Here is a 25211-nt window from a genome sequence, read left to right as displayed (position 1 = left end):
CCGGCACGAGGGGGACACAGAGCTTGATACGTCTGACCAGATGGAATTTTTCCACTTTATTTTCCTCGGTCCTGCGCACGATATCAAATTCCATTGCCTCCTACCTCGTCCGCTTTTCTCCTCCTTTTGCATGACGCTCTCTCGCACTGTATTTCACGTACACGTTCGACCTTATTTCCATCCCTGTCTCTCTCGTTCCCTTCCAATCGGGATACTCGTTTCCTCGTTGCTCCGTTCTAGCGAGCAGAACGGAAGACAAGACAAATAAGGAGAACTCGAAGCCGAGAGGAACACGCGACGACGCGACTTCCGGAATAACGCGATTACATCGAACCCGAGCAAGCAGCCGTACAGTTAGAAATCGATACCTATCGACGCTGAAGTATGAAGTGCGTTTAAATTTGTCGGAAGTCGTAAATCGTAACCAAAATACATATACACGCACGCGTATGTGTATATGTTGCTACCAGTCGCAAAAGAGATTTTCATCTCGGCGAACTTTTATCGAATACGTGTACATCGAATGTGACGCTTATGTGTCATGCATATAACACGTTTACCGACTATAAACGTCGAGATGCGGCGGAAATTGCCGAGCTTTCGAATTAGGCTTCGTTACTTTTCGATACAGCGTCTCATCGATATGTCATCGAACTTGTTGGGCTTTTAAGGATTTGAATATTTGGGAATTTGGGAATTTTGGGAATAGTTGGAAATTGGGTGGAGAGATTTAGAAAGGGGATTTGAGAATTTGGGAAAATAGGAATTTGGGGATTGGGAAAATTGGGGATTTGGGAAATTAAGAATTTGGGAAATTTAGGGATTTAGGGATTTGGAGATTTGGAGATTTGGAACTTGAGAATTTTAGAATTTGAGAAATTTTGGATTTAGGAACTTTGGGGTTTCAAACTTGAGAATTTGAGGATTTGAATTTGTGGCAGAAATTTGAGGATTTGAAGATTTGGAGATTTGGAGATTTGAAGATTTGTGAATTTGTGGATTTGTGGATTTGTGGATTTGGGGATTTGGAGATTTGAGATTTTGAGAGTTTGGAAATTTGAGAATTTTGGAATTTCGACAATTGGAAATTTAGGGATTTTGAGATTTCGGGGTTTAAGAATTTGGAAATTTGAGATATTAGGAATTTGAAGATATCGAGGTTTCAGAGCTTAAAAATTTTAGAATTTGGGACCTTAGGAATTCGGGATTTAAAGATTCCAGGATTTAGAGACTAAAGGAATTAGTAATTTTGAGATTTGATCATTTTATAATTCCAGGGTGTTGTTATCTATAAATTTAGAAATATGGAAATTTGTGTATTTGGAGACAAAAATTCAGAAATATGAAAATTTACTGATTTGATCATTTGGAATATTGTACACTGACAAAGTTGAAGATTACAGAACATAGGGAAATTTTGCTTTCAGAAATTCGAAAATTCGAGGATTTGCAAATTTTCTAAATTAGATCCATCAGGAAGGCGTATTCTACATTTCTCATTTCTAATTACGAAAATTATTAAGAAATTTGTTCAAAATGAATATTAACCTTAACACTTTAATAGCCGCTCACACAACTTGTGTGTGACGTAGGTGATTGCTACAATAATTATCACACGAAGAAAAAATATTAAATGTATCATATTGCATGTGTTGTTTTTGTTTGTTTTACGTGTATGTTCGCACGCGTGGAATTATTTCGTGAATTTACTTGAACCATTATGTGTATAGCGTCGAATAGTCAACGGACCTATGACTTTTATAATTCATCCTAAACCTACTTCAAGCAGAGAAACTCGCAACAGAAAGTCAAAAATTCAAAATTGAATCTAGTCTCAATAAAAATGGACATAACAGTCTTCTCTTTGTTTGAATATTGTACCAATAAATAGTTGTTCCGCCGCATTTAGCGAAATCATAATGCAAGAACTTAATCACCTGTTTCATGCATCCATCCGTTGATCGAATTCAGAAGCGGAAGAACACGAACGTCGCGATAAAGCGGATTCGAATGAGCTTAGTCTGCGAATCGATACCTATCGAAGGAAAGATACGATAGGAATAAGTGCAGTGCAAGTCTATCGGGCAACTACAAGCGACTCGTTTTCGTCCTATTCCCGCGCGACAGATAAAGCGGAACGACTGCTCGTGAACTCTCTAATCAGAGAGCGTTCTATCAAGTTTGTTCTGTGTACTTGATTACGTAGAATGCGAGACGGTAACGTTGTTACCGCTGCCTGAATCACGAGATATCGAGCTACGACTTTAATTAAGTCAGATTTATGGAGTAAATATCACGGATGAGAGGTATACAACCGCGCTGGCTAGGAAATTCAGCCGCGATTCGATTCTCTATAATTTAGCGTCAAAGTTCACGGTCCACCGTCAAGTCGAATGGACATTAATTACTACCGGTAAAGAATATCGGTTTTGCACCCTGTAAGGCTGAGTTTCACACAGGAAACGTTCAAGTTTTCAAACTAAGTTTACTACTTCTCTTTGTTGCTGAGTTGAAAACAAAAATCGCAACGTGTCTCTCCGTGCTTTAACTATTGTTGGTATTGGAACTTCTCTAGGCTACAAATAAGTTGATAGCAATATTGCAATATTGAGATTAACTACGTCAAAACAAGTCAAGAATGAAGTTAACTCGGTTTCGATTTTATGAGATTTTTATTATTGCGACCAGGAATAACCGTTTTATTCGCGGGACAACAGAAGAGAAAGAAACGGGGTGAAAATTCTAGGGAAGAGGAAATCTATGTCCACTTAAAACTGAAATCAACGTACCATGCTCATGACTCAAATCCCATGGGGTGAACGGAAAAACGCCATACGTTCTATTTTTCACGAGTAGAAACTTCTCAATGTAAAATTCTTGCTGGTATCTTAATTTAAAGAAATAATTTAGATATAGATAATTTAATGGTTTGAGGATTTAAGGATTTGAGGATTTGAGGATTTGAGGAATTAAGGATTTGAAGATTTGAGGAGTTAAGAATTTGAAAATTTAGAAAGTCGGCGTTTGGGAAATTAAAAAATTTGGCACTTACAATTTGGAAAAGGAACTTGCAATTTGCAAAAATTTAGAGTCAAAAGTTTCAGAGACCCTGTTGAAAATGTTCAAAACTCACAAATTTGAGAAATTTGAACATCTACCAATTCAGGAACTTGAAGAATCAAAAATTCCATAATTCCAAACTTGAAATATGAGTTTATAATTTGTAAATTTGTAACTTTCTTACGGAAGAAAAATCCCGCAGCCCCTAAGTCGCATTCCTCATTGATTAACCCAGCATACAGTGTATTCTCAGAGTTCGCATAATTAAGTTTCCAGAAAGCAGTGTAACTCGGTAACCGAATTAAGTCACCGTATCTAATTCCATCTTTGTCGGCATATTCGGTCGACTCGTTCGAGAGTCGTTGGAGCAATCGCTTGGACTCGAGGTACCGTGCTCAAACAACGCAGTGTTCGCGGCCAGGGCCGACTTATTAAATTCCTCCAAGTTTCTTCTCATTTGACACGGTAGCACCTTGTGTCTTTACGGGTTGTAGCTACGTTTCCTACGCTCCGTATTCTCCTCTTACCTTGCCTCTCACTTTCCTTTACCACCTTGTTCCACGAACTGCGACCTTCCAACACGTGCTTGACTTAAACGCAATCTAATATGGTTTAAGTTCGCGTAAGGAGTCAGGACGGAAACAAGTTACCGCGCCTAATCAAGCCTCGCTTTAGCCTCGAGAACCGCTTCTCAGAGACGTTGGAAACTACTTGTCTAACTAATAATCGCGGTGGACTTCCAGACTGAAACTTGCAAAGGCTCGCCCCGCTTCTGCCACTTGCTACTTTACCTTGCCTCTATTTCTCGATAATTGTCCGCTCCGAACTACCAATTTGTCGCCCCGTTCTGATTCTTGGTCGATAAACGTTATTGTGAAGTGTACTTTCTTCGCAAAAATATTTTAGCAATTTTTTACGTTGATTTTATTCATCGGGAAGACTATACAGTATCGAATTTGAGACTTTGGAGATATTTCACATTTTTAAGTTTTGGGATATTGAAATTTCAAGATTTATGCAATGAGATCTAAATTTGTCGGAATTTGGTAATTTACAGATTTGAATATCAGGAGATTGAAGATTTGGAAATTGAAGAGATTGTGGAGGACATGGAATACGAGGAATTTGAAATTTTGAAAATTGGGAAATTTAGTGATAATTTGAAAATGTGAAAATCTGAGAGACACCCTCTATCCCAAAAGTGTTTAAAATATATAACTTCTACGGTTCCAAAATTTTAGTATATAAAAGAAGAAATGATAAATAAGAAAAAATTCCCGATCAAGCCACTAACAAATTTGACAAACGAAAATATTAAAAGACAAAAAGTAATAAAAAAATGAAAATGTCCGAAGTGATCTTACATTTGTTTTCATCTGGAAAAACCGACAGAAAATTCCCGGAAGATTGAACTCACCGAAAGTTTTAACGAACCGGAAAAACAAATTGTTTCCAGCCGGTTCGTTATCCGTATTAATTCGTTAATGATCCGAGAAACTCCGATATACGTGTAACGATACAAACACGATTTAATGATCATCGCAGCACACTACGCCCGGCCGTCGGAGTTCGAAACTTGGGGATGCACTGGAATCTGTTTGACCGTATTAGCTAGGGGGTGTGTTTGTCAGGAGCAAACGGGTGAAACCTGTAATTATGTTTGGCGTCGATTGCTTAAGTACACACAGCAGGATCCGTAGCGGATCCTGCGTCTGTCAAAGGGGCGTTATGTACTCTTCGAGGCTTAGATGGACCTCCAAGTCCACGAACAGGGAAGACGAACGTTGCCGAGTAGAAATTAATTGCGATATAAAGCAAACAGAGATCGACGAAGGTATCTCGTTCTGTACCGATCACCGAACAATATGCTATTTCGATCGTCTGATACGTTTCATTCAGAACGAAATATCTATCAGGTTGGCTGGGTTCATTATGTGTAAACATGAGATTTCTTCTTTTAACGTAAGTCTTTCTTTCTTTGACATAAGAGGACTTTTGCATAAAGTATTTGCAAGGATAACATCAAAATAATAATACTTTCGATAATGAATGTACTGAAAATTGCAAGACAAGAATTGTTACGCAGTACAAAATGTCAGCCATTTTGTGGACGTCCTCGAGTAGTGACATGAATGACTATAAACTTGTAATCGTTCAAAAAAAAACTGTTAAGTATCTTTCTATTCATAGATAGAATATCTATCTGTGGCCTAAGTTCATCTAATTAGTTCAATAATAAGTTCATCTACGAGAACAGCTAATTTGTGAGTTCATCTAACGTATGAGGTTCTTTCAACATAATTCTTTCTCTCTTTGTCATAAGAACAGAAAAGTCAAAAATGTTAGCCACCATTTTGTGAACTCTCAATGACACGATTATAACTTGCAGTAGTTCGAACACCGAAAAAAGTACCCAAAGTTTTCGTGTATCTTTTTCTCAGAACCGGTAGAGAAGCAAGGTTATGTCAAAGATCGTGTCGGTGAAGACGGCGTGCAAGTGAACAAGTACGTGGTCCGTTGGTCTAATCTAAGGTTAAGTTAGGTTGGGTTAAAGTAGACGAGATCTCAGTATTAGTCGAATCAGGTTAGTGTCCTGCCATCCTACCAAAAGTTTCCCGTAGTCTCCCAGATATTCCTTGCCACCCCCTCGCCATCTTACCCTTTCCACCTTTTACAACCATCGACCACAACTCCAACAGCCACCGACCGCACCGACAAATTCTGGTTATTTCTCACAGCCGTGACACGGTGTACATTGTCAATTGAAGATAAACGTTTACATACTTTTCACTGACCTCTCTTCTCTCCGCAATAAGTGGTTCATTTGGGAAACTAACATTGAACGGACGGTTACATCTACGGTCGACATTAACGGAAAATTATGCTTCTAGCCCTGAAGTGAAATTCATTTCGACGTTCAGCTTGTGGAGCTGAAATGCGATTTCATTCGTGATGACACGTTGCGAAATGTTCAATTTGTGTCTAATAGGTATTTGGACTTTTGGTTGATTACTTTGTTTTACATAGATACTATTTTCCACGTTTTCTTGTTTATTTCTCTAAACTTTTTATTTTGTAGTGGTTTATATATCTAAATTCTCAGATTTTTTATATCTTATTCGTATTCTTTTGTCTGTTAATTTTAGTTTCTTTATAGTTTCAGATCTTCAGTTTCATATTTTCGTATCTTTAAATCTAAATATTTTATCTTCCAAATTGTCAAACCTCTTCTGCCACTTTGCAAAATAATTATCCCCAAATAATTGTCCCCAAAAGACTGGGGCCAAACTGTGGCCGAATATTCCAAGATTCGCATCCTAACAAATACAAACGTATTATGGTAATACAATGTCCGGGAAATGAAAGAAAAAATCCGTAATTCGTGGAATCGTTTTTTAAAATTTACTAATGCGAATATAAATCTTGTGTTCGAGGCCGTGTAATTTCAAATAGCGTTGAAAACTTGGCTCCTTTGTCAATTTAATCCGAAGTTTCCGCGAAAACATATTTTTCAGCTAATAACTCACACCCGACACTTCTACCGAACCTCCACCTGCACATTCATATCCCGTGCTCGTAAATCAAACGCAGGTCTTACCACAAGAGTTTCCATTAGTCTCGAAAAAATTCATGGGTGACAAATACGATTGTTTTAGCGACTCACCTGTAACAGAAAAGACCCAGTAAATTGAACTGAAACGAGTAATTAGCATCAAGTTTTGTGACAGTAAATTCAATTATTAAATGTTCATGAGTGAAGAATAACTACGCTTTGTATGCACTATGAAAAATAATAAGATTCTTACAAATTTTTATAAATTTTGTTTTTCATATTTTTACAAATTTTATTTTTCACATTTTTACAAATTTTACCTTTTCTATTTTTACAAGTTTTACTATTCATATTTTTACAAGTTTTACTTTTCATACTTTTACAAATTTTATTGTCTTCCATATTCTTTATAAATGTTATCATTTTCTGTAATTTTACAAATTTTATTGTTCATAGTCATTTTTGAAAAATTTTTAAAAATACAAGTTTTATTTGGTTTAGTCATTCGAGAAGAATTGTTATATTTGATGTACAAGCTTTCTAGACCACCTGTAGGTAATGTTGAATATTTTGGATATTTTTCATGTTTAATTTGTTAGTTTGGAAATTTGGAAATTTAGCAGCTTGAGAATGTAGATGTCATTTGAAAATTAGGAAATCTGAAAATTTAGTAATTAAGTAAGTTTCTCATTCACAAATTTTGTGATTCTGTAATTTACGTGGTTGGAACATTTGTGATTCTGTAATAATTCGAAAATTTGTAAAATTGAAGGATATATATCATAGGATATATATACTGTACATCAATTTTTTAAATATAGCAATAAATCACAACTAAATGTCAAATCAAAAAAATAAAGACCTACCAAAAAAAAATAGTGTAAAAATAACGAAACAAATAAATATTAAACAAAACCGAACAACAGCCAAATATCCTCGGTTTCTAAAACGTAAAAGCAGTATAAATATTCAATCAAGCAGGAAAGTATGTTATATCTGAACAAACACGTCGATTTCAGCTCTTCATCCCGGACGATCTATCCATAAAAATTTCCCGGTGTTTCGCACAAGCAAAGAGAAAGAGGATTCAATAAACGAGCTCCATTTTCTCGCAGGATGTTTTGAAAAATGCGAGTATGGGGGTGCACGATACCGCTCGTAAGGGGAATCTAGCGGATATGTCTTACTATTTCGTAGCCAATATTCGTGTCGCCGACAGAACGATACAATGGCGGTGGTTCGATAATGGTTAGAGGAGAAATCGAGGAAGAAAGGTGAAACGAGGGAAACGAAAGAATCGGCGTAAATCAATCATATGCAAAAGACCGTGTCGATAAATCTTGCCTTGGCAATAAAATCGTATCAATCAGCCACAAGCAAACGTGGTGTTCTCTCATTTTTTTCTTCTTTTTCGGCGAATATCTGGAAAGAGGCGATGGAAGTCACGCGAGTGGAAAACGATTAGACAGAAAACAGGAGAATTTTGAAGCAACCTTTAAGGTATATTTGAACAACCTTTTAACTTCTTAAGCTATATTTCGTTCAAAATTAAGTTAATGGAAATTTGAAAAATTGACTTCAAAAGATTTCAATAACTGAGAGTTAAAATATAAAAAATATAAAAACATACACATCTAATATTTATCCTAATTATTCTCATTTTTATAGCGACAGATATCAACGAATTAAAATCTTCCAGTTTATTATCCGATTATCCTGAAGTCGAGTAAACGTCAGAAAAAATTATCGTTCATCGAGTACGCAAATTGACGTAAAATTTTCTCGACAAACTCGCACAACGAAAAAGGCAAATAGAAGCAACAAAATTTTTGTGAAGTCCAGCGTTTTATTTGACAAGCAACTTCCACAAAGTTGCTGTATCAGGGTCGAACGGTCAAATATATCCAGACTGCAGGAAATCTGGAACGACGAATCGATATATATTTTATAAAAAATGTATGTGTGTACACATAAAAGAATCGAGTAATCTGATACGAGAAGGTAGAGATTGACGTAGCAAGAGAAGTTATAATGGTCCCTTTATTTTATTTCTCATCAAAATGTTCCATTTAAATCCAAGAGACCTAGATGAACTTCGAAGTACGATTCGGAAACTGATTGTCTTTTCATTGCTTCACCTTTGGCAAATACATATAAATACACTTGCGACGATTTCGGACAAAATCTCGTTTTATTTGATTGAATATATTTTGACAAATTGCAAACGCGTCGCTGCAAAATATTCTTGATCGAAACAGTTTTGACTGATGTTATACTCGTGTAACAGGGATTACAGTGAATGATGGACGATGATTGATCTGCTGCGTATTTGTAGTTACTTTAATAGTTACAGGTTAAATTACGGCTACTGTTTGTAGCTACAATTACTGTTCAACGTGCTGCCCACCACAATGGTCACCTGTGATCGACACTGTAAATTTAATTACAGAGTGATACTAACAGTGAGCTCAAACTAATTACTTGTAGTATATTGATTTATTATAAGATTAATTATATTTTTAATAATTCGTATGGTATTGTAGTGTTATTTATTGTTCTTATTATTTTAAAAGGGTATTTTGTTTATTTTATTCGAGCAAATATGAGTTTTCATACTCAGAGTCTAGGTTTAGTATCAAACAGACGGCTATCAAACTCAATCTTGCTAATTTTTGCAATTATGATTTTATTTTGTAAAGTTAGAATGTGTCATTACTATGAGATGTAGATATTCATGTTTGTATTTATAGTATTGTTATATTGTATCACATATTCTTGTGTTATATTATTCATATTATACTACATGCTATATTATTACATTATTAATGTTATACTGCATTCTATTATATTATATTATTCATCTTATATTACATTATTATATCGAGACACATGTATACATTCGTATACACATATCTATAACATACATATGTATATGTATGTATCTGTATGTACATATATTCATATGTATACGTATGTTATAGACACATTATTCATATGTATCTTTAACATACATATACATACACATATACATATAGATATACATATACATGTATGTATTATAGATACATAGTATGATCTATAATAGATATAGATACTCGTATGTGTAGATACGTATGTGTTATATGTAGATACATGTACATATACGTATATATGTATAATATTCGTGATACTCGTATGTATCATATTCACGACACGTATGCTTGTACATTTATATTTTTTAAATGACGAGACAATTAATTTCCAATAAATGTAAAATACTGTAAAAATAAATATGAACAAGAAATATATGTATACTAATTACTATTAAAAAAAGAATACATTCGTTTCGTGTCATATAAATCCTAAAGGAAGTAGAATAAAAGTACTTATGTTAAGAAACTCTCGACGCTAAATGCCAGTAGCTACACAAAATGGCGGTCGAATCACATAAATAATTACAAAACACGATGAAATCAAAGAACGATTCTAACTCGTTTCAATCTTCAAAAGATACAGCTCCTTAACTCGTACGTTCGTAAGCAACGTAAAACGGCTTGCTCGTTCTCACGTTCATGCAGCCAGCTTTTTCCACATCCTGCAAGCTCCTGCAGGGCAGTAACTTTTAATTCGCGTGCCCAACGCCGACCAATCTGTGTCGTGCGAGCTCCTATTACTCCTGATAAGGTCGGGGTAATTTATTTACCGGGCACGGGGGATGCCATCACGCGACTTCGTCTTTCTACCTTTTCTCCCAGCCACCCAGAAGAGACGTAAAAGAAAGGTAAGGGAAAGACTAGCTTTGTCTGCTTTCGCGAATCAGAACCGCTATATACGATGGTAAGCTAGACATATAAGAAATAAAAATTTAACGACTACAGAACAATGTTATCTTACGTGGAAAAATCATGAAATATGAATTCCTGAGAAGCTTTCTACTTTCGGTTATATAATTATTTTAGAATCATATTTTTTTGAGGTTAGGTGTGGAATAATCTATTGATAAAAAGTGCAAGGATATGCACTTTGGGTTTGAAATAAAGTAGGGAAGTTTAGGACATGTTTTAGAACGTACAAATGCAGAGGGAAATAGGGAAGGTTTAGGGAAAGATGGAGTATGTTTGGAAATAACTTAACATTTCAGTTATATAATTATTTTAAAGTCATATTTTTTTGAGGTTAGGTGTGAAATAATCTATTGATAAAAAATGCAAGGATATGCACTTTGGGTCTGAAACAATGTAGGGAAGTTTAGGACATGTTTTAGAACGTACAAATGTAGAGGGAAACAGAGAAGGTTTAGAGAAAGTATGCTTGGAAATAACTTAACAGGGGTGGAGAGAATGTAAAGATAGTCTAAGGAGAATCTAGAGAAAGGCCACTCTTAAGGATAAATCAGACTATGAGGAGAATTTAGGAATAGATTCCTCTCTCCTCTGTTTGCAAATTTAAAAGGCTAAAAATTTAGAAACATTGGAGTATGAAAATTTGAATTTTTCAAGTTTGGGAATTTATAAACTGGGAAATATGAAAATTAAAAAATTTGGAAATATAGAAGTATGGAAATTTAAGATCTTATAGAGACACAGTGATATGAAAATTTGAAATTTTCAAATTTATAAATTTACAGATTGAATATGCAAATTTCAAAACTTGCAAGTACAGAAATATACAAATTTAGAATTATATATATAAATATGGAAGTTTCAAATTTTCAAATCTTTTGGATTATACGCATTCCTGTATCAGAACCTTCATCTTGCATCTACATTTGTAACAAAATGGCGGCCCGTTCGCGTAGAAAAGGATGTACTCACAAGATTACAACAGAAGCTCAAAGATTCTTTAAATATCATTAAGTACTAAACCTTGCTTGTAACTCGTTATATCTATTGGTACTAGCAAACAGTGTATTTGATAAGATCTGTTGATTTAACCCCAGTTACAGTAAAATTAAACAACGTACTCGATAATCTATAATTACTTTACGATATTACGAAAGTTTGCAGAACTGTAGATAACATTGAGCTTAATGACAGAGCATCTACGAAAAAGATGACAGAACTTTCACGTCCACATTGTTCTTGAGTAAAGCCTCAAACTGTTCAAGTTCAAAAATTTCAAATTAGAAAGTCTCAAAATACTGAAATTACAAAGTCATAAGGAGCAAAGAGTTGAAGTTCAAAACTTTATATTCTAATCTTGAGAATTATGGAATTTCAAATTCTCTTCTTTTAATGTTTCCCAGAGACAAAATTCTCTGTCCCAAAGTTCAAAACTCCCAATCACAAATATTAATAACTCTAGAATTCCAAATTTCCAACCTCGCAAAATTACAAAATTCTCTCTGTCCCAAAATTCAAAACTCCCAATCACAAATATAAATAATTTCAGAATGCAAATTTCCAACATCGCAAAATTTCAAAATTCAAAACTTCCACTTAGAAATCATTAATTCCGGAATTCCAAATTTCGAACTTTGCAAAATTCCAAAATTCTCTACGTCCCAAAATACAAAACCCCAATCACAAATCTCAATAATTGCAGAATTCAAATTCCTAACCTCCCAAAATTCAAAACTCCCAATCACAAATTTCAGTTGTTCCAAAATTCCAAATTCCCAACTTCGCAGAACTCCAAAATTCCCTATCTCCAAAAGTTGCAAAACCCCCAAATTTATTATCTCATAAAATACTAAAAATTTGAAACCAAGATCCCAAAATTACTCTAACTAAAACTTCCAACACTCGGAATCTCATACTTCCCTAAATACCAAAACTACACCTAACATAACCCTATAAAACACTATCTACAACTAACTATATGCCCCTAAAACATTCTATCCACATACATTATCAACATTGTCTACAAATTCTCAAATTATTCCAAAGTAAACGAACCATCAAATTAAACATCCTCCTAAATGTCTCCACGAACACTTGTATATAACGGTAGCAAAAATAATTAAAAACAAAGACAAAAATAAACGTGGTAGCCGCATGATGAGAATGCATTAGGAAAATGCTCCCTGACCTAATGAATCTTCTAACCGTTTTCCGGAAACAAAAAGGGGAGCGTAGAAAAAAAAATGGCCCCGAATTACCGTCCACTCCGGATGAATGGAAGGCAGAAAGAAGCGATGTCTCTTTCTATCGCGAAGAAACAGAGAAATCGGGACGGTTCGTCACGGTTGTTGGGTTATTCGTTTCGTTGAAGCGTCAACGTTGCTTAGAACCCGCCACGTGAGAGGAAGAGGAATCGTCTGACAATGAACGAGAGGGTGGCGTATGAAACCAGAAAGGGTTCCCTTTTGGCCAACGTGATCGATGATCCACCGCAAGACATTGGATACCTCCTTTCCTCGCTTAGATACTTCGTTCCAGAGAATTTTATTCGTGGCCATTGCGTCTATGGGAGCACGATACCTTACCAAAGAATATTGCCTTTTCTTTGTTCAACGATACGCTATAAAAGCTTGATGGATTAAACGTGACGCGTCCAAATTATACGTCTTGCTTTGGACGGACTATGGATATCAAAATATTAGGGGTCGATCACATGAGACTGGACCTTGAATTATAACGGTTGGAATGGTACGAATAGCTCGAGTGTAAATGGAAGTCTACTTCAGCTTCGAGTAGATTCGAACTTGCTCGCGAAATCTAAACTGAAGTGCTAGATGACATAAGTAATAATTAATGTTACGAAAGTAGAAATTGTAACAGTGTCTCAAGTGTAGATTCGAACGTCTTGCCCGCGAAACTTAAACTGAAGTGCTAGATGACATAAGTAATAATTAATGTTACGAAAGTAGAAATTGTAACAGTGTCTCAAGTATAGATTCGAACGTCTTGCCCGCGAAATCTAAACTGAAGTGCTAGCTGACGTAAGTAATAGTTAATGTTACAGCAGTAGAAATTATAACAGTGTCTCAAGTGTAAGTTCGAAAGTCCTGCACGCGAAATTTAAACAGTACTAGGTGACAAAACAGATAGTTATGGTAAAATAAGACGTCTTGCAAAATTAACAAATTTCAGAATTTTCAGATGTCCACATTTTCTTTACAGTTCTTCCACAGTTCTTCCAGGTTCTTCAATGAATGAATTTTGAAATTAGTGAGTTTGCAAATTCTTACATTTTCTGATTCATACATTTTTGATTTCTCTAACCTTAAGTACCTAACTTTACAAATTCTCTCATTTATAAAATGGATTTGGTAATTTGTAAATTTTGCAATCAATAAAGACATAAATCTCTAATTTCCAAATTCTTCGAAGTTGACTTATTGTTAGATTTCTAAATTTACAAATACTTAAATTTTCACGTTCTAATTTGTCAAATATCTATATTTCCAAATCTTTACTTTCTCATACATACTCAAATCTGTACATTCATAAATACCTAAATTCCCAAATCCTTATATTTCCAAATCCCTACTTTCTCAAATCCTTGCATTTCCAAATACCTGCATTCCCAAATCGCTAAATTACCAAATCCCAAAATTTCCAAATTCCTCAATCCAAAATGTCCAAACTCTAAATTTTCCATCTTCCCTAATTTCATAATTTCCAAATCTGTCCACATCCCAAATCCATACGTCTCCAAATCCACAAGTTTACAAATCCGTAACTCTCGAAATTAATAAATCCCCAAATTCCTAAATATACAAATCCAGAAATCCCTAAATCCACAAGACCCTAGTCCATAAGTCCTCAAATCCCTAAATCCCTAAATCCCTAAATTCCCAAATCCACAATTTCTCAAATCCCCAAATCCCTAAATTCCCAAATCCCCAAATTCCCAAATTCCCAAATTCACCAAATCCCCAAATCCCTAAATCCCCAAATCTCCAAATCCACAATTTCTCAAATCCCCAAATCCCTAAATCGCCATTTCCCCAAATCCCCAAATCCCCAAATCCCCAAATCCTCAAATCCTCAAATCCCCAAATTCCCAAATTCCCAAATTCACCAAATCCCCAAATCCTCAAATTCCCAAATCCCCAAATCCTCAAATCCCCAAATTCCCAAATTCCCAAATTCCCAAATTCACCAAATCCCCAAATCCTCAAATCCCCAAATCCCCAAATCCTCAAATCCCCAAATTCCCAAATCCTCAAATCCCCAAATTCCCAAATTCCCAAATTCACCAAATCCCCAAATCCCCAAATCCCCAAATCCCTAAATCCCCAAATCTCCAAATCCACAATTTCTCAAATTCCTAAATTCACCAAATCCCCAAACCCCCAAATCCCCAAATCCCCAAATCCCTAAATCCCCAAATCTCCAAATCCACAATTTCTCAAATCCCCAAATCCCTAAATCCTCAAATCCCCAAATTCCCAAATCCTCAAATCCCCAAATTCCCAAATTCCCAAATTCACCAAATCCCCAAATCCCCAAATCCCCAAATCCCTAAATCCCCAAATCTCCAAATCCACAATTTCTCAAATCCCCAAATCCCTAAATCGTCATTTCCCCAAATCCCCAAATCCCCAAATCCCCAAATTTCTATCAAAATCATCTTACAATTCCATCTTGAAGATAAAGCTCCACGAAAATAATAAAACAAGTATTTCTAACGCAACTCTCGTAGTAGTATAAAAAAATTGTCAGATAAACGTACGGAAAATTGAGAGGAGAAGAAAAAGAAGGATGTTGTACGGAAGGCGTTGCGAGATTTGTTCAGCGATCGTCGACGCGATCGTAATGAGATTCAGAAACAAGATAGGCAGCGATAGAGAAGAATATTATTGAGAAGCCGGAGATAGGGTATGAAATCCCTTCAATTACGATGCAGAGTCATGGCTGGAGGATTCGAAGACGTGCAAAGAAGGTGGAAGGTGAGAAATAGAGGGTAGACGACGTTACAACGAAAAGAAGAAACGTGCGCGAGCGAGACGTGAATCATTTTGCTCGGCGTAGAAGAATGTCAGCCACGGTGACTCGAAATCGTTTACCCTTGTCCCGATCGACAACGTTGAAATTTCATTACACGATATTACGATTGCTGAAACCGTAGTCGTCAAAGGGTAATAAAATTGAAAACCGGTTGATATTCGTCGCGTATTCAGAGAGCACACTGAATCCGATTTGTAAGGATAAGGTACACTTCTTCAACATTCATCTTACGTATTCTTCGGAATTTCTACGATCGATCTGTTATATTTTAATTGAAATTTCGTTTTCGTTTTGATTTTACTCTTTCGAAATGTCATTTTTAGTCATTCACTTTTGATGGATTTATTAGTTTGTAGTTGATATGTGGAAGTAAGTTGTGTGGAGGGGTAACAGATATTTTTGTGTAGATATGTTTTTAGGGAATATTGTATTTTCAGATGATTTAGAGTGTTATCTTAAGATTAAATTATAATTTACGGTAGTAGGTGATTTATGTATCGTAGACAGACGTTATTAGTTTCTCGTTATCATCAAGCTTTATGCGGTTATATCTAATTGCTGAATTTTTAAATTTAAGAATTTCTAGTTTTGGGGATTTTAAAATTTGTATATTCTTATATTTGTGAATTTGTAAATGTATGCATTTGTAAGATTGTGAATTTGTGAATTTGTGGATTTGTGGATTTGTGAATTTGTGAATTTGTGGATTTTTGAATTTGTGAATCTCTGAATCTCTGAATTTATGAATCTCTGAATTTGTGAATCTCTGAATTTAGGAATCTCTGAATTTGTGAATCTCTGAATCTCTGAATCTCTGAATCTCTGAATCTCTGAATCTCTGAATCTCTGAATCTCTGAATCTCTGAATTTCTGAATCTCTGAACCTCTCAATCTCTGAATTTCTGAATTTCTGAATTTCTGAATTTTTAAATATTTAAATCTATAAATTTGAAAACATACAAATACTTGCAAATGTAAAAATATTTATAAATCGATAATACATCAATAAATAATGCAATGATATCGGTAAAAATTATCCTAATTACTGTAACTTTTGTCAAAATAAATTTTCCACTAAAAAAAGTTCTGACCTGATTTGCACACTTGACATGCGAAATAAATTATTTAACAGATTATAAATGACAATCGATGTATAGACGCATCAAGAATACACAAAAAGAATTGACATGGCAAATATATCGAATGTTTAGTGAACATTCAACGAGTCAAACAATGATTTAAAACATCCAATTCAAAAAATAAAACCATAAATATTACGTTGAAGGTAAAAGAGACTGGGAAAAAATGTTATCTGAAATATCAGTTTTGCGCTGAAATCTGCACGTATAATGAACACTTGTGAGTTATGTAGTCATTTTACTATATTTTGTGATATTTTTACTAACATTCGTATTTTTAGTTTTTCAATAAAAGTACTTAATATATTTATTATTTTAATATTAATATTTTAATATATTTTTCACATAAAATATATTTATATATTTTTTAACATAAAACGTTCATTGGTGTTCTAAAAAATATTTTTTCGTTTAAAAATTTGATTTATTTATTAAGAAAGATTTCAAACTATATTCGCGATATATTTCTGTGAGCACACGCTACTAATTGTATTAGATAGTGGAATAGTGAGTCCGAGTACACGTGACCAGAGCAAACAAAACAACTGGTAGTATACTGACAAGCTTGGTTCTAGGAACTCAAATCATCTAATGCACACTCCTTGTATTTGAACTAAAACTGAACACGACGGACAAGTTTCCTTTATCACTCCTACTATCAATACTCAACTGACCATCATAAACTCATTTCCTAAATGTGCCTCGCAAGTGTAGTCCCGGTAATCTTAACAAATTCTAATCTTTGAATTAACTATTAGTTAATTTGTTAAATTCAAAATTTTGTTAAATGACATATTTATTAGCCAAATTTTTCGTTAGTTTATAAGGAAACTTTCGATTATAAATTTCACATATGTGATTAACACTAGAACTACCGACATTAAATGCTCGTTTATCGAAGAATGAAAAATAGAATGAAAAGGTTAATAAATAAATACTAAAGCATCAAGTAACATATAGAACTAGTTTTCCCTCAACAAAATATGACAGACATTCCCATAAAATCGCGACAATAAAATTTTTTAATATAAAATGAAAAATCTGAAACTAGTCATTTTGACTGGCTGATAGTTCTAGTGTTAAAATCTTAAGTTTATGATATTAGACAAAATCTTCATTTTATTTTTACTAACTATCTACGACTATATCTTGCTCTTTTAGAACATACACAAATTTAAAAAATAAAAAAATAGAAGAAATATATACGCATGTAGTTTAGACACAAATATCTCCAATATTTCCTGCATTTATATTTAAAATTTTATAAATAATAAAATAGAAGCAATATATACCCATATAGCTTAGACACAAAATAATATTTACTGCATTTATAATTAAAAAGTACAACATGACTTCAAATCCATATTACAAAATTATAATTCCACAAAATATTTTAAGACAATCCTGTAAAATTATATCTACGTTCGCTGATGATATTCAAAATAATTGTATCACGATTTGTACTCTAAACTCAGTTCTGAATGCAACGTAAATTCCGACGCCATTAATCATCTTCTTACCTCGAACCACAGAAGATGAGACGTACCCCTGCTACCAATATAACACCAAATCGGTGTATTCTGCATCAAGTACACTGATTTAACAGACATTACACAGTATACAAAATTAAAAGCGACGTTAACCAATTTAGAATTGATGGATTGTTTCTGAATTATATAGTTCGCGATAATCAATAAATTGAAATAACAAACGCCACTGTGGATATGTGTTACCGAAACGATATTCGAAACACGACTAAACCATCTATTACGTTTCCGCCCCTTTTGATGCATACTTCTCTCTTTCTCTCTTGACAAATACTCATTGTTTTAGATATCATCTATTACGCGTTAGTTGGACGAAGGAATTGTTTACGATTTACAACAGTAGAGATGAGTAGGGTTATGTAGACAAGATGGTGATTCACTTGTTCGTTTCGAATTGGTAAGTTTTCGAAGTTGGACAAATAGGAAATTACAGATTGTTATATTTATGAACTTTTAAGATTGTTAGATTACTATTTTTTGCGGGCAGAAATTTGAAAATCTAGGAACTTGAGGATTTGGGAATTTGCAAGTTGGAACATTTCGAAAATTAGAATTTGAGGACTTGAGAATTTGAGAAGTTGAGAATTTGAGAATTTGAGAGTTTGAGAAATTAGAGAAATCAGGGAAATTTGAGAAATTTGAGAAATTTGAGAAATTTGAGAAATATGAGAAATATGAGAAATTTGAGAAATTTGAGAAATATGAGAAATTTGAGAAATTTGAGAAATTTGAGAAATGTGAGAAATGTGAGAATTTGGGATCGTGAGAATTTGGGAACGTGAGAATTTGGGAATGTAAGAAATTGGGAATGTGAGAATTTGGGAATGCGAGAAGTTGGGAATGTGAGAAATTGGGAATGTGAGAATTTGGGAATGTGAGAAGTTGGGAATGTGAGAATTTAAGAGTGTGAGAATTTGAGAATGTGCGAATTTTAGAGTGTGAGAATTTGGGAATGTGAAAATTTAGGAATGTGAAAAGTTAGGAATGTGAGAATTTGGGAACGTGAGAATTTGAGAACGTGAGAATTTGAGAACTTGAGAACTTGAGTACTTGAGAACTTGAGAACTTGAGAACTTGAGAACTTGAGAACTTGAGAACTTGAAAATTTAAGAATTTAAGAATTTAAGAATGTAAGAATTTAAGAATTTAAAAATTTAAGAATTTAAGAATTTAAGAATTTAAGAATTTAAGAATTTAAGAATTTAAGAATTTAAGAATTTAAGAATTTAAGAATTTAAGAATTTAAGAATTTAAGAATTTAAGAATTTAAGAATTTAAGAATTTAAGAATTTAAGAATTTAAGAATTTAAGAATTTAAGAATTTAAGAATTTAAGAATTTAAGAATTTAAGAATTTAAGAATTTAAGAATTTAAGAATTTAAGAATTTAAGAATTTAAGAATTTAAGAATTTAAGAATTTAAGAATTTAAGAATTTAAGAATTTAAGAATTTAAGAATTTAAGAATTTAAGAATTTAAGAATTTAAGAATTTAAGAATTTAAGAATTTAAGAATTTAAGAATTTAAGAATTTAAGAATTTAAGAATTTAAGAATTTAAGAATTTAAGAATTTAAGAATTTAAGAATTTAAGAATTTAAGAATTTAAGAATGTAAGAATTTAAGAATGTAAGAATTTAAGAATGTAAGAATTTAAGAATGTAAGAATTTAAGAATGTAAGAATTTAAGAATGTAAGAATTTAAGAATGTAAGAATTTAAGAATGTAAGAATTTAAGAATGTAAGAATTTAAGAATATAGGAATTTAAAAATGTAAGAATTTAAGAATATAGGAATTTAAAAATGTAAGAATTTAAAACCTTTATAAAGTTAGAAATTACCAATTAAAAAATCTGATATCTAACTACATAATTAATCCATAAAAGTAAAATCTCACACAAAAGCAAAAACCCCATAAATTTCTGAAATTCGAAAATTTAATTCCAATAATTGTTCAATAAAACAAAACATAAACTGACCAAATAAATGTACCACATCTATCACAATAAAATTGACAAAAACAATATCAAAATACATATAAAAAATACCATAAATATTATAAAAGAAAGAAAATTTTTCTAATCAAAATTGACAGCAAACCTATCTATCCAATCGGTGGCAAAGAGGTCCACTGCATTACCGCCAGAAGACAGCTACATTACGAACGGCGGGTATTTACGAAAGTCGATGAGTATAGCAGTTTACAAGAAACTCGAAGAGTTCAATACCCGTGGATAACTCGTTTTCTCGTTTTGTCATAATGGATTACGAAGTCGAAGAGAAACGTGCCTCGATCGATAACAATTCAAAATGTACCGCGTACCCTCGTCAATCTCTGTAAAGGGTAAACGAGAAATAAATGAACAGTTGAACAGCAATGTAATTCATTTATTAAGTGGTTTCCAGAAACCAGTATGGCCAGACATGTTTGTTAAACCGTATATAACCGAGTGCGACCAGATCTGCAACTTGAAATTTACGATCGTCGTTGTGGGCGACATAATTAAAGGATAATAAAGTTCAAACCTGTAATACTGTTATATCCCTTCGAGTAACGGTGTCGGAAATATTTGATAGAGCAGACGGAGATACAAACGTTGCTCTTGATTTATTATACAAGTTAGAATTAACGAGTACCGAGATATGAAGGAAACGAGTGTGTCCATAAAAGATCGGATAAAACCAAGATGAAATGTAAGGAAAAAATGATTTTAATCGGGTTTGATATACTGTAATGTATGAAGCTGGAAACATCGTATTCCATTACTTACGTAATGTACGTTTCCGTGTGGAACGAGAGTAACCGATAGATTGGCCATTTTCCATCAACGATATTAACCTTTTACCAGAGATGGTTATGTGTGCGGTTCGTAAAATGTGTTGACGTCATTACTTTCTAAAGTTCACTTTTGAAGTTACACGGTTACGAAGTTACTTTCAAATTTGTACTGCTACAAGGTTCCAAAATACAGGGTCTTAAAATCTCAAACTCTTACAACTATAAAATTACAAGATCACTAGTTCAAAATTATAAAGTTACAAGATCACGTCAAGGTCCGTATCTATTTTGCGAAGTCTCAAGTTCATGCTCTAAAAATCTTCAAATTCTGGAAATCTAGAGATTGACAGTCTAAGATTTTAGCTGTCTAGAAATTTAGAAATCTGCGATCCTATTTATCAAGGAACATGAGGATGTAAGAATTTGACGGTGCAACTTGAAAATCTACTTTGGGACACAGGAATTTGGGAATCTAAGAATTTGGATATCTGACAATTTAGAAACATAGATGTTTAGGAACTTTGAAATGTGAGAATATAAAAATATGAGAATCTAAGAGTTTCAAGACATAGGAACCTAAGAACATAATGGTCTACGAACTTCGAGACATAAATTTTTAAAAACATTGCAATGTGAACCTCAATTTCCAAAATTCTAAATTTGGAAAGAAGAACATTCATAAATAAAGTAATTCAGTCAAAAAAAAATTGAAAATTCGAGAATTAGCAGTTTAAAAATTTGACAAACAAAAACTTGAGGATGTAACATTTTTGTAAATTAAAGAGACTTAAAGTAAAATTAAAAGATACGCAAATTAAAGAACCTAAAAGTTGACGAATTTACATATTTTTCGTATGTAGAATGGTACCATATGCACAATTTATCCTAAAATACAACTATAGAAAGATGGTTTCCAATTTCTGCATCAGAAATTTCAGCATATATCACCGCGCGCAATTCGAATCTACGAATCCGCGTCTTATATTTTACGATCGATCTTGCCGTAAATTTGCCGCGAAATCGGCCATTCTACAGCCATTTCCACCGTCAACGTTAACAAAGATGGTACCAGACCATTCTTTACGCTCGTTCGTTTTGTTTTTCGCGTAAGAAGTTCGAAAAATGGCACGAAAAGGTACCGCCACGATCGAGGCCTTCGTTTCAGGATTATTTGACAATAAGCCTTAGAAACAAGGATCGTCGAAGGTTCTCTATAAACGTGATGCGCTTATTTACGGCGGTGAAAATAGTAAATTATCGAATCGACTGCGCGTTGACGATACCGAAGCTCTTTCTAAAGGAACATTTATTAGGCGCGAAACGACGGTGCCTCGGAAATTAATGGTGGATCCGTTGGTCAAGGTATCTCGGATATAAAATATTTCGGACGATGGGGGCCCATCGTTAACGCGCCACTACCTAGAACTGGCCTATCTCGTTAGCGACTCGATCGTTAAGATCTCCGGGACATCGCGTGATCTTTCCACTCGCGTTTAACTTTTACCCAATTAGGTAATCGATGCTCTTCGTCCCGACACTATCCGATATATTACCGATACCGATCTTCGTGATTCTATAAGTCGAAAGTGTTCGAATGGTACATGTTCGACTGTTTCACGTAATGCAATAAGTCACCGTAAATAGGAGGCATTTAAAAAGCAATTAAAACAATTCAAACGGACGGTGTAGAAATTAAGATATAAATGATCGATGTTGGAAGTTTTGTATTCATCACAAAATTATAATTCTCATATACGATCTGTCGTTCTTAGGAAAGATTTCCATTGTTGGTTTTCAAAAATTTTTAAGGTTTTTGGTATTCAGAGATCTATGCTTGTGAACATCTACGGAGTTAGGAGTCTGGTCATATAGGAATCTAGTCATATGGAGATCTACGGATCTAAGGGCGAGACACATGAAGATTTGAGGATTCGAGGTGTTGGAGACCTACATGTTTAGAGACCTGAGGGGTTAACATCTCGAAAGCTGGATCAAATTTAGTTATCTTAGAACCTAGACCTAGAAATTTAGTTATCTTAGGATTTGTGGTCCTAGAAATACAGGAATATAGGACTTGGTGCCACATGTATGGTGTTGCACCTAACCAACTTTTGCCATACTTTTGCCAGCATACCTGTTTAAAAACAGTGTAAACTTGTTTAAAAGCAATGTAAACATGCTTAAATACGCTATAAGTACAGTTTATATAGGGTATAAAAATTGCAGATATTTATTTAAAAACATCTGAAGCATAATTCAAATCTATACATTACAAACATTTAATCATTGACAACATTTTCGTTACAAAATTTAATAATTTATACATTATAACATTGCAACGAAATTAAACTCTTGTGCAATGTACTTAAACGTTTATATATTGTGACACTGCAACGTACTTAAACATCGTAACACTGCAACATATTCACGTGTAGCCTACATGAGTATACCATTTATTTAAAGGTTACATACCTTAAGACAAGGCTTTAAATTAATCGATTTGTACATTGCACCATTAGGTTTTAAAATAACTAAACTAAAACATGATTAAAAACTGAATCCTGTCTCAGTGACTCACAAGTTGAAATGACTCGAAGCTTCAAGTTTCAGATAGAGTGAAGCTAAAGTGGCTAAATCATTGAACGGTGACGCGGTTATATTAACCTACGCGTTTTGCTTATACGTCGATAGTAACCGCTACTGATGGAATTCCGTGGACATCACCCCGGTAACAAAATATACCGAGACTATTATTAGCGGCGCCGTTAAAGTTAGCAGATGTTTACATCGAGCAACTCATAAAAGCGAGGTGAAAAGCGATTCGGATCTGGCAGCGACACCGCGGAAAATCTATTCGCTCGTATCCTGGACAGGAACGTCATAATCCTCATGAATCCGTTTCTACAAGCGACCCGCAGGTTGATCTCGGGGCTGACGCTCGGTAACGATCGCGCAATACCGAAGCCCTTATTTATAGGGTAGTAAAAATTTGAATAAATTTCTGTAGCCGGCACGATGCGGCGGTTCTATCGCGAACGTCGGTTATTTATTCACTTAATGCAAAAGGGAGCTGTTTCTCGCCGCGTCCAGGAGCGTCGTTATTCGATTTTCGGCGAAGTTTTACCGTCCGGAGGGTCGGTTCGCGGGGCCCCGTAGACAAGCGTCCACGTCGAGTAGTAAATTTTCACCCTTCCCACCCGGCAGTAAATTTACCTTCGCCTTTCAATAGGGCCACGCCAACGGAAGGAGCCGCTCTGGTACTCGATCGCGGCAGAAATCTCCTCCCCCCGATTTTCTTTCTCTCTTCGTCACCGTTCGCCGATCTCTGTCTCTTTCGCACCTTGCTCTTATCCCCTTTGCGACCGCTCGTCCACGTCACTCTGCCGCTTTCCTCTCGTTTTTATTCGTTTTCGCCGCGATGGCGATTGCTCCGGGTCCGCGATGGTGGCGATGACGATCGAAACAAGCCAGAGAGGTGGTAGACACCGGTGGACATCGGTGACGGTGATACGAGGACGGTGGCGGTGGTCGCACCATGATGCTGGTCGGTGGTGGTGGACCGACGGGGCTCTTCTCCGTGGAAAGAAAGCCGCTATGGAAGGAGACGAGAATTCTTGGCGAGTCCCGCGATTTCACCGGTCTGGGCGTGGACGATATTTATGCCCGTTTCTTCCGACTGTTTGTTACTTTTCCTTTTTGCCCTTCCCTCCGCGGGAATCCGTGTTGTCTCGATCTTCTCGTTTTTCCCTTTCGACGGAATCTACTCCTCGTACACGCTGCTACACGACGGCTCGTATGATTATTTTCCACCATCGGCTACCGCACTTAACTCGTTTCACGCGGTAAAGAGAGCGCTCCGTAATCGTACGCACCAATGTAAGTACATGAACGTGTAAATAGAAATTGTGCTTTCACGAATTTTACTGACATTCATTTTTAGATTTAAGACACATAGCTCATGTAAATTAAATATATAATCTTTTAGGAAAATCTGTATATTACTATTTCGAAAACATTGCCTAAATCTAACTTTCCTAAAAAAATATGAAAAATAAAGGAGAAATATGCGAACTATCTTTTGCATTAATTTTTAGGAACATTCAGAAATTCCACATTTGAAGATGTAGTTAGAATTTGGAGACTGTGTTCAGGTTTTGGATAAACGAAATTAAGTAACCTAAAAATTTGAGAATATGAAAAGGTAGAAATATGAGAACTTTCTTGTTGAAGGAATGAAGGAATTAAAAACTTGAGAACTTA

The 25211-nt window shown here is 34.6% G+C and overlaps 1 protein-coding gene across 6 annotated transcripts in view; it reads right to left on the bottom strand.

Moving 5' to 3' along the window:
- Positions 1-25211, bottom strand: part of LOC100880704 (agrin) — a 656625-nt gene that overhangs the window by 502049 nt on the left and 129365 nt on the right. For 2 of the 6 annotated variants that reach the window (XM_076532512.1, XM_076532527.1), the window contains exon 1: positions 18149-18373. The exons of the other annotated variants lie outside the window; for them this stretch is intronic. The gene's annotated coding sequence lies outside the window, so the exon portion shown is untranslated. Of the gene's footprint in view, positions 1-18148; positions 18374-25211 lie in introns of those variants that run through there. 6 annotated transcript variants of the gene reach the window in all.

Source organism: Megachile rotundata, chromosome 1 (genome assembly GCF_050947335.1).
Source record: "Megachile rotundata isolate GNS110a chromosome 1, iyMegRotu1, whole genome shotgun sequence".
Classification (NCBI taxonomy): domain Eukaryota; kingdom Metazoa; phylum Arthropoda; class Insecta; order Hymenoptera; family Megachilidae; genus Megachile; species Megachile rotundata.
The sequence above is the reverse complement of the archived record's forward strand: the minus strand, read 5'-3'. Positions and strand labels throughout refer to the sequence as shown.